This window comes from Palaemon carinicauda, chromosome 21 (assembly GCF_036898095.1).
Source record: "Palaemon carinicauda isolate YSFRI2023 chromosome 21, ASM3689809v2, whole genome shotgun sequence".
In the NCBI taxonomy this organism is placed as follows: domain Eukaryota; kingdom Metazoa; phylum Arthropoda; class Malacostraca; order Decapoda; family Palaemonidae; genus Palaemon; species Palaemon carinicauda.
In genome coordinates, this window is record NC_090745.1 from 33,803,489 (window position 1) to 33,817,793 (window position 14,305).

Consider the following 14,305-nt stretch of genomic DNA (forward strand, 5'->3'; position numbering starts at 1 on the left):
AACTTGACTGCACAGACACCGTACTGAGGACAATATGATTATACACAAGAAATGTAGAACACAGTTCACCCCCAACCCACCACCAGTGTTGGGGGTGAATGATCAGTGTGTGACAGGAGCAACTGAGGTTAGCAATGCCCTGGCTGATCATTTCTAAAATGTATCATGCAAGTGTGAAGCAGCTCCAGGTTACTAGTTTAGGAGCATTGAAGAAAAGAAAAATTTAAATTTTGCAACATCAAGGGAAGAGTCATACAATTCTCTTTTTACTGAAAGAGAATTTGATTCTGCACTTGCTACGTGTAATGATACAGGCCCTGGACCGGATGGAATTCCATATGCAGTGATTAAACATGTACCTGGTAATAACATGTTATTCATTATAAGCATTATTAATAGGATATGGCATGATCATAGTTATCCAAGTGTTTGGGAACTAGCCATTATTTTAGCCTTTTTAAAACCCGGGAGGATTAAGTTTTTAGCTGCAAACTATCGATCAATTGCATTGACATCTTGTTTATGTAAGATCTTGGAGAAGATGTTCAATGCAAGACTGCTGTGGTACCTGGAAAAGAATGGTATTTTATCACACATCCAGTGTAGATTTAGGAAAATGCACTCAACGACTGATGTGTTGATACGACTTGAGTCCTAGTGTTCTTGCCCATTGCTTTTCATACTATATGCACATGACATGTGGTTTGGCCTAGAAAATAAGCTTGTTGCATATGCAGATGATGCTACTCTCTTTGCATCAATTCCAACCCCTGAATGTAGATCTGGGGTTGGTGAATCCCTTAATAGAGATTTAGCTAAAATTAGTACAAGGTGCACATTATGGGGTATGAAGTTGAATCCTAACAAAACTCAAAGTATGATTGTAAGTAGGTCAAGGACGGTTTCTCCTCAACATCCGGATCTCAGTATTGATAATGTTTCTTTAAATTTGTATGACTCTTTTCAAATTTTAGGTGTGATTCTCGACAGCAAATTTACTTTTGAGAAACACATTAGGTCTGTGTCTTCTTCAATTGCACAAAAAATTGGATTATTGAGAAAGTCTTTTAAGATTTTCGGTGATCAATGTATTTTGAAAAAGTGTTTTAATTCTTCCATTCTACCTTCTTTTGAGTATTGTTCTCCTGTCTGGTGTTCAGCTGCTGATTCTCATCTTAATTTGTTGGACAGAAACTTACGTTCTATTAAATTTCTTATTTCTTATCTAGATATTAATCTTTGGCACCATCGTTCAATTAGTTCATTATGCCAGGAATCATTCAACAGGATAAAGGCCATATTAACTTTAAAACCGATACTATGAACACCTGATTTCAACAAGAAATTCCTTATCCAAGTGGATGTGTCGGATAATGGGATTGGAGCTGTGTTATTGCAAGAGGAGGGGGAAGGAATTCTTCACCCTGTTTGTTTCATGTCGTTGAAGCCGAAAAACATCAGCGAGCCTATTTGATAGTTGAAAAGGAACTACTAGCGTTAGTCACAGCGATAATCAAGTTTAAGGTCTATGTGAATCTACCGCAAAATGAAGAGATTACAGAGATTTAACTTTTGTGAATAAGATGAAAAATAATAATCAAAGGTTAACTAGGTGATCATTATTTTTTTAACCGTATTGTATTAATGTAAAGTATATATCACGTAAAGATAATATGGTTGCAGATTATTCATCTCGGGCTGAATCAATGGATACTGGCCCAGAATGAATATTTTTTTTTTGGGGGGGGGGGGGGGGGGAAGCTATGTTATGAAGCTGGTCTAGTGTAGAGTAAATACAATAGTTTATTCATAGTTTTATTTATATTTCCTTTGTGCATTGAAGAGATGAATTAACCAGCCTGTAAAATTAGTTCCTCTCATGTAGAGTTAAGTATATTATGTAAATAACATGACCTTCATTGTTAATTTCATTGCATTTGTATTTCAAGTTAGTATGCCCCCTGTGGCCGCGGGGGCATATAAAAATTAGAATAGCGCCAACGTTATCCCTGCGTGTCGTAAGAGGCGACTAAAAGGGACGGGACGAGGGGGCTGGGAACCCCCTCTCCTGTAAAAAATTCCTGCGAGACATCGACAAGGAGATGGAGCTGGGGGGAGAGTGACTGCTCCCCGCACTCTAGTTTTGGGGTGTTTAAATGTGCGTGGATGTAGTACGATAGAGAGTAAAAGATGTGAGATTGGAAGTATGTTTAGAAGTAGAAGGATGGATGTATTGGCCTTGTGTGAGACAAAGATGAAAGGAAAGGGTGAAGTGATGTTTGGTGAAATGTCTGGTAGAGTGTCTGGGATTGAAAGGGGAAGAGCGAGAGAGGGTGTGGCGTTATTGCTGAGTGAATGGATGACAGGTAAAGTAGTGGAATGGAAGGAGATATCATCTAGGTTAATGTGGGTAAGGGTTAGGTTGGGTAGGGAATGTTGGGCGTTTGTCAGTGCGTATGGGCCAGGTAGTGAGAAAAGTGAAGAAGAGCGGAATGAGTTCTGGAATGATTTAACTAGGTGTGTAGAAGGACTGGGTAGAAGGAATTATGTAGTTGTTATGGGTGACTTAAATGCTAGAGTGGGCGCTGGAGAGGTAGAAGGTGTCATTGGTAAGTATGGCGTACCAGGTGAAAATGAGAGTGGTGAGAGACTGGTAGACATGTGTGTTGAACAAGAGATGGTAATAAGTGCTAGCTTTTTTAAAAAGAAAGATAAAAATAAGTATACATGGGTAAGAGTGGCAAATGGAAGAGTAGTAGAAAGGGCATTAATGGATTATGTGTTGGTAACTAAAAGAATGTTTGGAAGATTGAAAGACGTGCACGTGTTTAGGGGTATAGCTAACGGTATGTCTGATCATTTTTTGGTGGAAGGAAAATTAGTTGTATCAAAAGAGTGGGGGAATAGAGTAGGTGGATGTAAAAGGGAGGTAGTGAGGATTGAAGAGCTAATAAAACCGGGGGTAAAAAGTAAATATCAGGAAAGGTTGAAAATGGCATATGATGAGGTGAGAGTAAGAGAAACTGGCAATTTAGAGGAGGAGTGGAAGTTAGTAAAAGAAAATTTTGTTGGGATTGCAAGTGATGTATGTGGCAAGAAGGTTGTTGGAGGCAGCATGAGGAAGGGCAGTGAATGGTGGAATGAAGGAGTGAAGGTGAAAGTGGAAGAGAAAAAGAGGGCTTTTGAAGAATGGCTGCAGAGTAATAGTATAGAGAAGTATGAAAAATATAGAGAGAAAAAGGTGGAAGTAAAGCGCAAGGTACGTGAGGCAAAGAGGGCAGCTGACCTGAGGTGGGGTCAGGGATTGGGTCAGTCATATGAAGAGAATAAGAAGAAGTTTTGGAAAGAAGTGAAGAGAGTAAGGAAGGCTGGCGCAAGAATTGAAGAGACAGTGAAAGATGGAAATGGAAGGTGGTTAAAAGGAGAGGAGGCAAGGAAAAGGTGGGCGGAATATTTTGAAAGTTTGCTGAATGTTGAGGATAATAGGGAGGCAGATATAATTGCTGTTCCAGGTGTTGAGGTGCCAGTGATGGGAGATGAGAATGAGAGAGAGATTACAATAGATGAAGTGAGGAGAGCACTAGATGAAACGAGAGTAGGAAAAGCATCTGGTATGGATGGTGTGAAAGCTGAGATGTTGAAGGAAGGGGGTGTGACTGTACTTGAATGGTTGGTGAGATTGTTTAATATGTGTTTTGTGTTGTCAATGGTACCAGTAGATTGGGTTTGTGCATGTATTGTACCACTATATAAGAGTAAGGGAGATGTGCATGAGTGTTGTAATTCAAGAGGTATTAGTTTGTTGAGTGTAGTTGGAAAAGTGTATGGTAGAGTATTGATTAATAGGATTAAGGATAAAACAGAGAATGCGATTTTGGAAGTACAGGGTGGTTTTAGAAGAGGTAGGGGTTGTATGAATCAGATTTTTACAGTTAGGCAGATATGCGAGAAATATTTAGCAAAAGGTAAGGAGGTGTATGTTGCGTTTATGGATCTGGAGAAAGCATATGATAGAGTTGATAGGGAAGCAATGTGGAATGTGATGAGGTTATATGGAGTTGGTGGAAGGTTGTTGCAAGCAGTGAAAAGTTTATACAAAGGTAGTAAAGCATGTGTTAGAATAGGAAATGAAGTGAGTGATTGGTTTCCGGTGAGAGTGGGGCTGAGACAGGGATGTGTGATGTCGCCGTGGTTGTTTAACTTGTATGTTGATGGAGTGGTGAGAGAGGTGAATGCTCGAGTGCTTGGACGAGGATTAAAACTGGTAGGCGAGAATGACCATGAATGGGAGGTAAATCAGTTGTTGTTTGCGGATGATACTGTACTGGTAGCAGACACATAAGAGAAGCTTGACCGACTAGTGACAGAATTTGGAAGGGTGTGTGAGAGAAGGAAGTTGAGTGTTAATGTGGGTAAGAGTAAGGTTATGAGATGTACGAGAAGGGAAGGTGGTGCAAGGTTGAATGTCATGTTGAATGGAGAGTTACTTGAGGAGGTGGATCAGTTTAAGTACTTGGGGTCTATTGTCGCAGCAAATGGTGGAGTGGAAGCAGATGTACGTCAGAGAGTGAATGAAGGTTGCAAAGTGTTGGGGGCAGTTAAGGGAGTAGTAAAAAATAGAGGGTTGGGCATGAATGTAAAGAGAGTTCTATATGAGAAAGTGATTGTACCAACTGTGATGTATGGATCGGAGTCGTGGGGAATGAAAGTAATGGAGAGACAGAAATTGAATGTGTTTGAGATGAAGTGTCTAAGGAGTATGGCTGGTGTATCTCGAGTAGATAGGGTTAGGAACGAAGTGGTGAGGGAGAGAACGGGTGTAAGAAATGAGTTAGCGGCTAGAGTGGATATGAATGTGTTGAGGTGGTTTGGCCATGTTGAGAGAATGGAAAATGGTTGTCTGCTAAAGAAGGTGATGAATGCAAGAGTTGATGGGAGAAGTACAAGAGGAAGGCCAAGGTTTGGGTGGATGGATGGTGTGAAGAAAGCTCTGGGTGATAGGAGGATAGATGTGAGAGAGGCAAGAGAGCGTGCTAGAAATAGGAATGAATGGCGAGCAATTGTGACGCAGTTCCAGTAGGCCCTGCTGCTTCCTCCGGTGCCTTAGATGACCGCGGAGGTAGCAGCAGTAGGGGAGTCAGCATTATGAAGCTTCATATGTGGTGGAAATGTGGGAGGTTGGGCTGTGGCACCCTAGCAGTACCAGCTGAACTCGGTTGAGTCTCTGATTAGGCTGAAGGAACATAGAGTAGAGGTCCCCTTTTTGTTTTGTTTCATTGTTGGTGTCGGCTACCCCCCAAAATTGGGGGAAGTGCCTTGGTATATGGATATGGATGTGTAAATTTACGTTATTTTTAAGAATTAACTTTTTATTTCACATATTTTTTTTACGAAGTCTTTTTTGGGCTCAAGCCATGTCATCCTGATGGAAGGTTCCTATTGGTAGCTTTCTAAGGGATATTTGGCTACAGTGATATTCCCAGAGAATTGACCTTTAGGTCTCCAGAATTTTCAATATTAAACTTACCCGATAATCATGTAGCTGTCAACTCCGTTGCCCGACAGAATTCTATGGAGGGATACGCCAGCTATCACAATACTAGAAGGGGGTGTACTTACCAGCGCCACCTGTGGCCAGGTACTCAATCATTTGTTGTTGACACCTCCTCAATTATTCCTCTGTCGTGCTTCCGGCTAGACGTTCTGGGATACGCTTATGGTCTTCGAGTTTATTCACGGATATTTGGTGAAGTATTCTCTCAGATTAACGGCTGTCGCTTTACTGGAATCCTTTTTATATTAGCTAGATAGCTTTTATATAATACTGATTAACGGTTAATGAATTTTGCTTGTTTTTGGATCACCCTTTGGCTAACTCTTTGAAACAAGATGTCTGACGTTTCGCAAGCCCCCTCCCATAGACGATGTAGGTCTTGCAATAGGCGTATTCCGAAGGCCTCGGTAGATCCTCACACCGCTTGTTCTGACTGTAGGGACAGGCCCTGTCTATTAGAAAATCGATGTGAGGAATGCGCCGGACTTTCGGAATTGGAATTTGTCCGTCTTTTAAAATATTCATCTAAGTTAGAGAGAGGTAGAGTTAGGAGAAGTTCTTCTCACTCTTCTATGTTTTCCTCACCTCATGATCCCCTACCTTTTCCTACCCCTGTAGTGGCTACCCCCGAACCTACTGTGTGCCCTCCGCCTGATATGTCAATTGTTTTGCGTGCTATTCAGGCTTTAGGAGATAAAGTAGAATCAGTGGTAAGTGACCATAAGTCTCTGATGGCCGAGGTTAAAGAACTGAAGGTCAAGAGTGCAGTGGGTGGAAATAGTGCCAGTGCTGTGACGAGTGCTAGTGTCGGTGCAGTGCCAAGTGCTAGTGGTGCCAGTGTGGTGCGTGAGGATTTTTCTGTGCGAGCCAGTCGTCCTCCCAGTCCAGGACCTCTTGCAAGCTCCCATGCCCAGGGGAGAAGCAATGTCGAAGGGCTTAAGGGTTCGACAGGCCTTGTTAGGCGCACAGAACTATCCTCGGTGGTTGCGGGCGTGTCTTCCTTAGACCGTCACTCCCACCTGCAGACGATTGAGCCCGTCTTCTCGTCCGCTGATCAACTAGCAGGGAAGAAACGTTGGTCTCAGGTCTCGAGACCGCTTAAACGTAGAGTTCAGTCCGCGAGTGCTCAGCCAGGTTGCAGTCATTGGCTCAGCTCTGACTCGCCTCAGTCATCTGTCGACTGTACTCCGCCCAAGAGGAGTAAGGTTCTGCCAAAACAGAGCCCGACTGTGACTTTACCTCAGTCTGTTATCGTTTCTGCCGACCCCAAGTGGACCCTGCTTCAGTCCATGCAAGCTCAGCTTTCGGACTTGATGCGTGAGTGTCGGGCTGAGAGTGTTGCACCTCCTCCTCCGCCTACACTCCCTCCGCCTGTTCTCGCTCCGCCTGTGCTCGCCCAGCCTGCACCTGCTCCGCCTGGTCGCAGCACCATCTGCCAGGCGTACGATGTTGAGCCACTTTCGGAGTTCGCTGTTCCCAGTGTTGTTCAGCCTCAGCCTTCTTTAAGGCAACCCTTGCTTTGGGATCAGGAGAGTTATTCCACTCTTCCTCCGCCTCCCCTTGCTGCTCCACCAGTGGTGCAACTCTCGGTTGGGGTACAACAACCTCTCCCCTCCGTGAGTCTGTCTGCTCAACCATCGCTGCAGCGAGCTCAACCCTCCTCAAGGCAAGCTCCTCTACACCCTGGACTTGCGCCTCAGGAGCCTCAGCTTGCGAGAACTTTACCTTGTTCTGCGCAGCCTCAACCTCTTCATGCTCCACTCATCTCACAGGAACAGGAACGGACTACTCCGCCTCCGTCCTCCGCTCAGCTTGTGCAATCCTTGGGTTCAACTCTTGCTAGGAGTCAACCTCCTTCACCCATGCGCCTGCCTTCTGCTTCGTCTGTTGTTCAGCCTTTACAGTCTGAGCCTCAGGTTTTCCCTCAACAGTTACAGGAAGAGGAAACCTCTGTTATTGTTCCTACCCGTTCTGACTCTGCGGTTCAGCATTCTGGTCCGATCGCTTCGCTACCCTCTGCTGATGAGGTGTCGGATGATGAGGAGGCACACCTTGATCCCTCATCAGACGTGGAAGAGTCTAAGCTTTCTCCATTGTCGATTGATTTTCGAAAGGTCTTGGCTCTACTCAGGGAGATTTACCCAGACCACTTCGTCTCTGCTATTCCCCGCTCTCCTCCATCTGAGTTTTCGCTGGGCGTACAACAAGCTAAGTCCAACTATACTAAGCTTGTCCTAGCTAGATCCTCCAAGAGGGCTTTAAGGATCTTAGGGGAGTGACTGCAGTCTAAACAACACCTTGGCAAGACTTCCTTCATGTTCCCTCCAACGAAGCTCGCTTCGAAAGGTTGCGTTTGGTATGCCACAGGGGAAGCACCAGGCTTGGGAGTACCTGCCTCTGCCCAGGCTGACTTCTCAAGTCTGGTGGACTCGCCTCGGAGGACTGCTATGAGACGCTCGAAGGTTTGTTGGACCTTCTCAGACCTGGATCATCTTCTGAAAGGGTTGTTCAGAGCTTTTGAAATGTTCAACTTTCTCGACTGGTGCCTGGGAGCCCTCAGCAAGAAAACCTCTCCTGCGGACAAAGATTCTGCCATGCTAATCATGTCCTGCATGGATAAGGCCATCAGAGATGGATCGGGTGAGCTAGCGTCGTTATTTGTATCAGGGGTGTTGAAGAAAAGGGAACAACTGAGTACCTTCCTTTCCGCCAGCATTACACCGTGCCAACGGTCACAACTCCTTTTTGCTCCACTCTCAAAGTTCCTCTTTCCCGAGGAGCTAGTTAAGGACTTGTCGGCTGCCCTGATACAAAAGGACACGCACGATCTTGTAGCCTCATCGGCTCGTAAGTCTAAGGTTGCCACCTCAGTCCCCAAGACTTATCGCTCCCCAGTGGCTGATGCCCCGGCTACGAGGTTCATACCGCCCTTTCGTGGTAGAGCCCCCAGCCGAGGAAGCTCCCGTCCAGACTCTCACAGGAGCAAGTCTAGGAAAGGATCCAGGACATCTAAGGGAAAGAACTGACTCTCAGATTCTCCAGACAACAGTAGGAGCCAGACTCAAGATCTTCTGGCGAGCCTGGGAGAAGAGAGGTGCAGACGCACAGTCTGTCAGTTGGCTGAGGTACGGTTACAGGATTCCATTCTGCCTCAAACCACCTCTGACCACATCGCCCATCAACCTCTCTCCCAACTACAAAGAAGAGGACAAGAGGCTAGCATTGCAACAGGAGGTGTCGCTACTTGTGCAGAAGAAGGCAGTGGTTATAGTCCGGGACCATCAATCCCCGGGCTTCTACAACCGTCTCTTTCTTGTGGCCAAGAAGACAGGAGGTTGGAGACCGGTGCTGGACGTCAGCTCTCTCAACGAGTATGTCACCAAGCAGACGTTCACGATGGAGACGACCAAGTCGGTCTTAGCAGCGGTCAGACAGGAGGACTGGATGGTCTCGTTGGACTTGAAAGATGCATACTTTCACGTTCCCATTCATCCAGACTCCCAACCTTTCCTGAGATTCGTTTTCGGAAAGGTTGTCTATCAGTTCCAAGCCCTGTGTTTTGGCCTAAGCACAGCTCCTATGGTCTTTACTCATCTGATGAGGAATGTAGCGAAATTCCTACACTTATCGAACATCAGAGCCTCCCTCTACCTAGACGACTGGCTGTTGAGAGCCTCCACGAGTCGTCGTTGTCTGGAGAACCTCAATTGGACTTTAGATTTAATCAGAGACCTAGGTCTATTAGTCAATTTAGAGAAATCTCAACTCATTCCCTCCCAATCCATTGTGTACCTGGGAATGGAGATTCAGAGTCGGGATTTTCGGGCTTTTCCATCGGCCCCCAGGATAAACCAAGCCCTAGAGTGCATCATGAGCATGCTGAAGAGGAGCAATTGCTCAGTGAGACAGTGGATGAGTCTCACAGGGACCCTCTCATCACTGGCCCTGTTTGTCGAGCTAGGGAGACTCCACCTCCGCCCTCTTCAATTCCACCTTGCGGCTCATTGGGACAAGGGCTCGACTCTAGAAGCAGTCTCTATCCCTATCAACCAAGAGATGAAGACCACTCTCCTGTGGTGGAAGCACAATCTCCTTCTCAAGGAGGGTCTATCATTGGCCATCCAGACCCCCCATCTTCATCTCTTCTCAGATGCATCGGACTCGGGCTGGGGTGCGACCTTGGACGGACGGGAATGCTCAGGAGTATGGAACAAGGAACAAGGATTACTCCACATCAACTGCAAGGAACTGTTAGCAGTTCATCTAGCCCTGTTGAACTTCAAGTCCCTCCTGCTAGGCAAAGTGGTGGAGGTGAATTCAGACAACACCACAGCCTTGGCTTACATCTCCAAGCAAGGAGGGACCCATTCGAGGAGCCTTTACGAGATCGCAAGGGACCTCCTCATTTGGTCAAGAGGTCTAAACCTCTCTCTGGTCACGAGGTTCATCCAGGGCGATATGAATGTTTCAGCGGATCGCCTCAGCAGAAGGAATCAGGTCATTCCCACGGAATGGACCCTCCACAAGAGTGTGCGCAACAGACTTTGGACCTTGTGGGGTCAACCTACCATAGATCTGTTTGCCACCTCCATAACCAAGAGACTTCCGCTTTATTGTTCCCCTGTTCCAGACCCTGCAGCGGTTCATGTGGATGCTTTTCTTCTGAACTGGTCCCATCTCGACCTGTACGCATTCCCTCCGTTCAAGATAATAAACAAAGTTCTGCAGAAATTCGTCTCGCACGAAGGGACACGGCTGACGCTGGTTGCTCCCCTTTGGCCTGCAAGAGAATGGTACACAGAGGTACTTCAATGGCTAGTCGACTTCCCCAGGACTCTACCTCTAAGAGTGGACCTTCTACGTCAACCACACGTAGACAGGTTGCATCCAAACCTCCACGCTCTTCGGCTGACTGCCTTCAGACTGTCGAAAGATTCGCTAGAGCTAGAGGCTTTTCGAAGGAGGCAGCCAGTGCGATTGCCAGAGCTAGAAGAATTTCCACTCGTAGAGTCTACCAGTCTAAGTGGGAGGTCTTCCGAAGCTGGTGTAGAGCCAATTCAATATCCTCTACCAATACCTCTGTGATCCAAATAGCTGACTTCCTTCTTCATCTTAGGAATGAGAGATCCCTTTCAACACCTACGATTAAAGGATATAGGAGCATGTTGGCCTCAGTTCTCCGCCACAGGGGTTTGGACCTGTCTTCCAACAAGGACCTTCAAGACATTCTCAAGTCTTTTGAGACGTCTAAAGAACGTCGTCTTTCCACTCCAGGCTGGAATCTAGACGTAGTCTTAAGGTTCCTTATGACATCTAGGTTCGAACCTCTCCAGTCAGCTTCCTTCAAGGATCTTACCCTCAAGACTGCTTTTCTCGTTTGCCTTGCAACAGCTAAGAGAGTCAGTGAGGTTCATGCCTTCAGCAAGAACATTGGTTTCACAACCGAATCTGCAACATGTTCTTTTCAGCTTGGATTCCTAGCAAAGAACGAGCTTCCTTCACGTCCTTGGCCTAGATCGTTCGAAATACCTAGCCTCTCCAACATGGTAGGTAACGAACTAGAGAGAGTTCTTTGCCCTGTCAGAGCTCTCAAATATTATCTGAAGAGGTCTAAACCTATTCGAGGACAGTCAGAAGCCTTATGGTGTGCCATCAAGAAACCCTCGAGACCCATGTCCAAGAATGGGCTTTCGTACTATATAAGGCTTCTGATCAGAGAAGCACACTCTCACTTAAAGGAGGAAGACCTTGCATTGCTGAAGGTAAGGACCCACGAAGTAAGAGCTGTAGCTACTTCGTTGGCCTTTAATAAAAACCGTTCTCTGCAGAGCATAATGGATGCAACCTATTGGAGGAGCAAGTCAGTGTTTGCATCATTTTATCTGAAAGATGTCCAGTCTCTTTACGAGAACTGCTACACCCTGGGACCATTCGTAGCAGCGAGTGCAGTAGTAGGTGAGGGCTCAGCCACTACATTCCCTTAATCCCATAACCTTTTTTAACCTTTCTCTTGAATACTTTTATTGTTGTTTTTATGGTTGTTACGGTAGGCTAAGAAGCCTTCCGCATCCTTGGATTTGGCGGGTGGTCTATTCATTCTTGAGAAGCGCCTGGGTTAAAGGTTTGGTAGAGGTCCTTTAGTAGGGGTTGCAACCCCGTGTACTTTGGCACCTTTGGGTTGATTCAGCCTCCAAGAGGAACGCTGCGCTCAGTAAGGAAGACGAACTTTAAATAAAAGGCAGAGTAACGGTTCTATTCGACTTCCTTACCAGGTACTTATTATTTCATTGTTATTTGAGATAACTGTTATATGAAATATGGGATACTTAGCTATCCTTTAATCATGTACACTGGTTTTCACCCACCTCCCTGGGTGTGAATCAGCTACATGATTATCGGGTAAGTTTAATATTGAAAAATGTTATTTTTATTAATAAAATAAATTTTTGAATATACTTACCCGATAATCATGATTTAATCGACCCTCCCTTTCCTCCCCAGAGAGAACCAGTGGACCGAGGAATAATTGAGGAGGTGTCAACAACAAATGATTGAGTACCTGGCCACAGGTGGCGCTGGTAAGTACACCCCCTTCTAGTATTGTGATAGCTGGCGTATCCCTCCATAGAATTCTGTCGGGCAACGGAGTTGACAGCTACATGATTATCGGGTAAGTATATTCAAAAATTTATTTTATTAATAAAAATAACATTTCTAACTCGTGGCGCGAATATCCTTGAAATTTCTCTTAAGGATATCGCTTAATATCAGGGGACGTATATCTTGATACGACACATAGCAAACTTCACCCCGAATAACGTTTTTGTTTCGAGGGGGAAGATTGGCGAAAACAGAAGAGGATCCTTTATCAAGGTTACCCTTCCTCCCGTACTATTACGAGTATCCAAGATGGCGCTCATTCCTATTTTTGTAGCGAATTCGCACAGTGGTTTTCCCTGTTGATTTAACGTTTTTGATCGCTTTTGTGAGGATTAATTATGCAATCTCCAGCTTCTTCTGCCTCTGGAAAGTTGAGTATTTATTCTTTACAGTGTATAATTTTTAGCTCCTGCTTCACAGAGAAATTAGAGTAATTTATTGTGTTAAGGAGCTGGGCTGGTCACCGGAGGCGCCATAGGCACTGTCGTTTGTTATGCATGCTTTATTTAGTTAGCAAAACGACTTTCCCAGTTGTAATAGCATTAATAATTTATTCAAGCTATTTAGGCACAATTATACTAGTAAAGATATATATTTTATGCATATAATTTCCTCCTTCTTATGTCGATCGTATATGTTAGAGTTTCGGCGATTTAGGTAACCAAGATCTCGTCCCACGCTAGGCTACCTAGCCTATGGGCTTTAGTATACTTTCACACATTATCCCCGTTTACCCTCGTGTATCGTTTTATTAATTCAACGGGATATCGTATATCTCTAGAATTAATTATATAACTCGATACTCTTCTCCTGTGGAGATTTAAGGGTAATCCATCCTTCCCTCTGAGTGCCGCCATAGGCGACAACCCTGTCTGGTCTTGCCATAGAGTAGTTCACTCCGGCTTGACTAGGCTAGGGTTTTCTGTCTCCCACCTTTACCGGCGAGTATTCCGGCTTCGGTTTTGGACAGAACCTCAGAGTATTCAGTCTTTCTGCCGGTAGCCAAGCAGCAGGGTGAGTAGTCTCTCCCCTGCCGGTTTACAGCTGCCGGCATAGGAGGCTAAGCCTCCCTAGGCCGCACCTGAAGTGGTAGTTTGATGCCGCCACCTTCTCCCCTGCGGTCTAGAAGACTAGTCCTGTTTCGGCAGACCCTAGGCTGAAGAATAGATATTCTTCTGCCGCCTGGGATGGCGCATATACTGAAACAGAGTTTCTCCCTTGCATGGAAGTGGCGGCAATCCTGCCGCCTTCTTCCACACTTGATACAGGACCCTTTTCCCTACCCCTCTCTGTCCTTTAGCAATAGCCTAGATATGCATTCCTGTGTCCGGCGTCCTACATTCTCACCGCTTGCAGGGTAGATTGCGGTGCCGGCCGGCCTCCTACATAAGCAGCTGTATAGTCACTCAGTCTTTCCCTTATAGACGCAAGGATACGGGGAAGGTTGTGATGGCTGTGACGGCTGCCGGTGGGAGACCCCTCTACTGTTGAGTGTTCTTCAGTCCTCCCTTGGATTGCCATCCACATCCCTGAAGCCGGCAGTGACTGGCGACGGATTTTATGGCGGGATGGAAGCTTGAATGACACATTCTCCCCTTCCATTTGAACCCTCATCCTGGAGGAAGGCAGTAAGGTTAAGTACTTACACCCTTATTTACTGTTCACAAACATATCAATAAGGCAGCCCTTCACTCCATGCTTTCTCTCTCTTTGTCAGCTAGTGCCGCCAGGTACTAACCCAGTCGGCAGCATGCCGACTGGACCGGTGTCGTCAGATACTAACCCAGCCGGGGATATGCCAGCTGAACCGGTGCCGCCAGGTACTAACCAGCCGGTGACATGCTGGCTTGACCATGCCGCCAGGTGCTAGCCTAGCCGGCAACATGCCGGCTGAACTATAGTATATGATTATACAGTAGTCAGTATATTTGCAGTATAGTATATACTGCAGACAGAAAACTATAGTATATATTATACAGTAGTTATTTTCCAACATACCTTGTGTTTCCTTGCACAGTCTATTGTTGAGATCAATCCTATATTGAAAGAAAAGATTTCCTTCATTACACTGATAGTTAATCAGTTAACAAC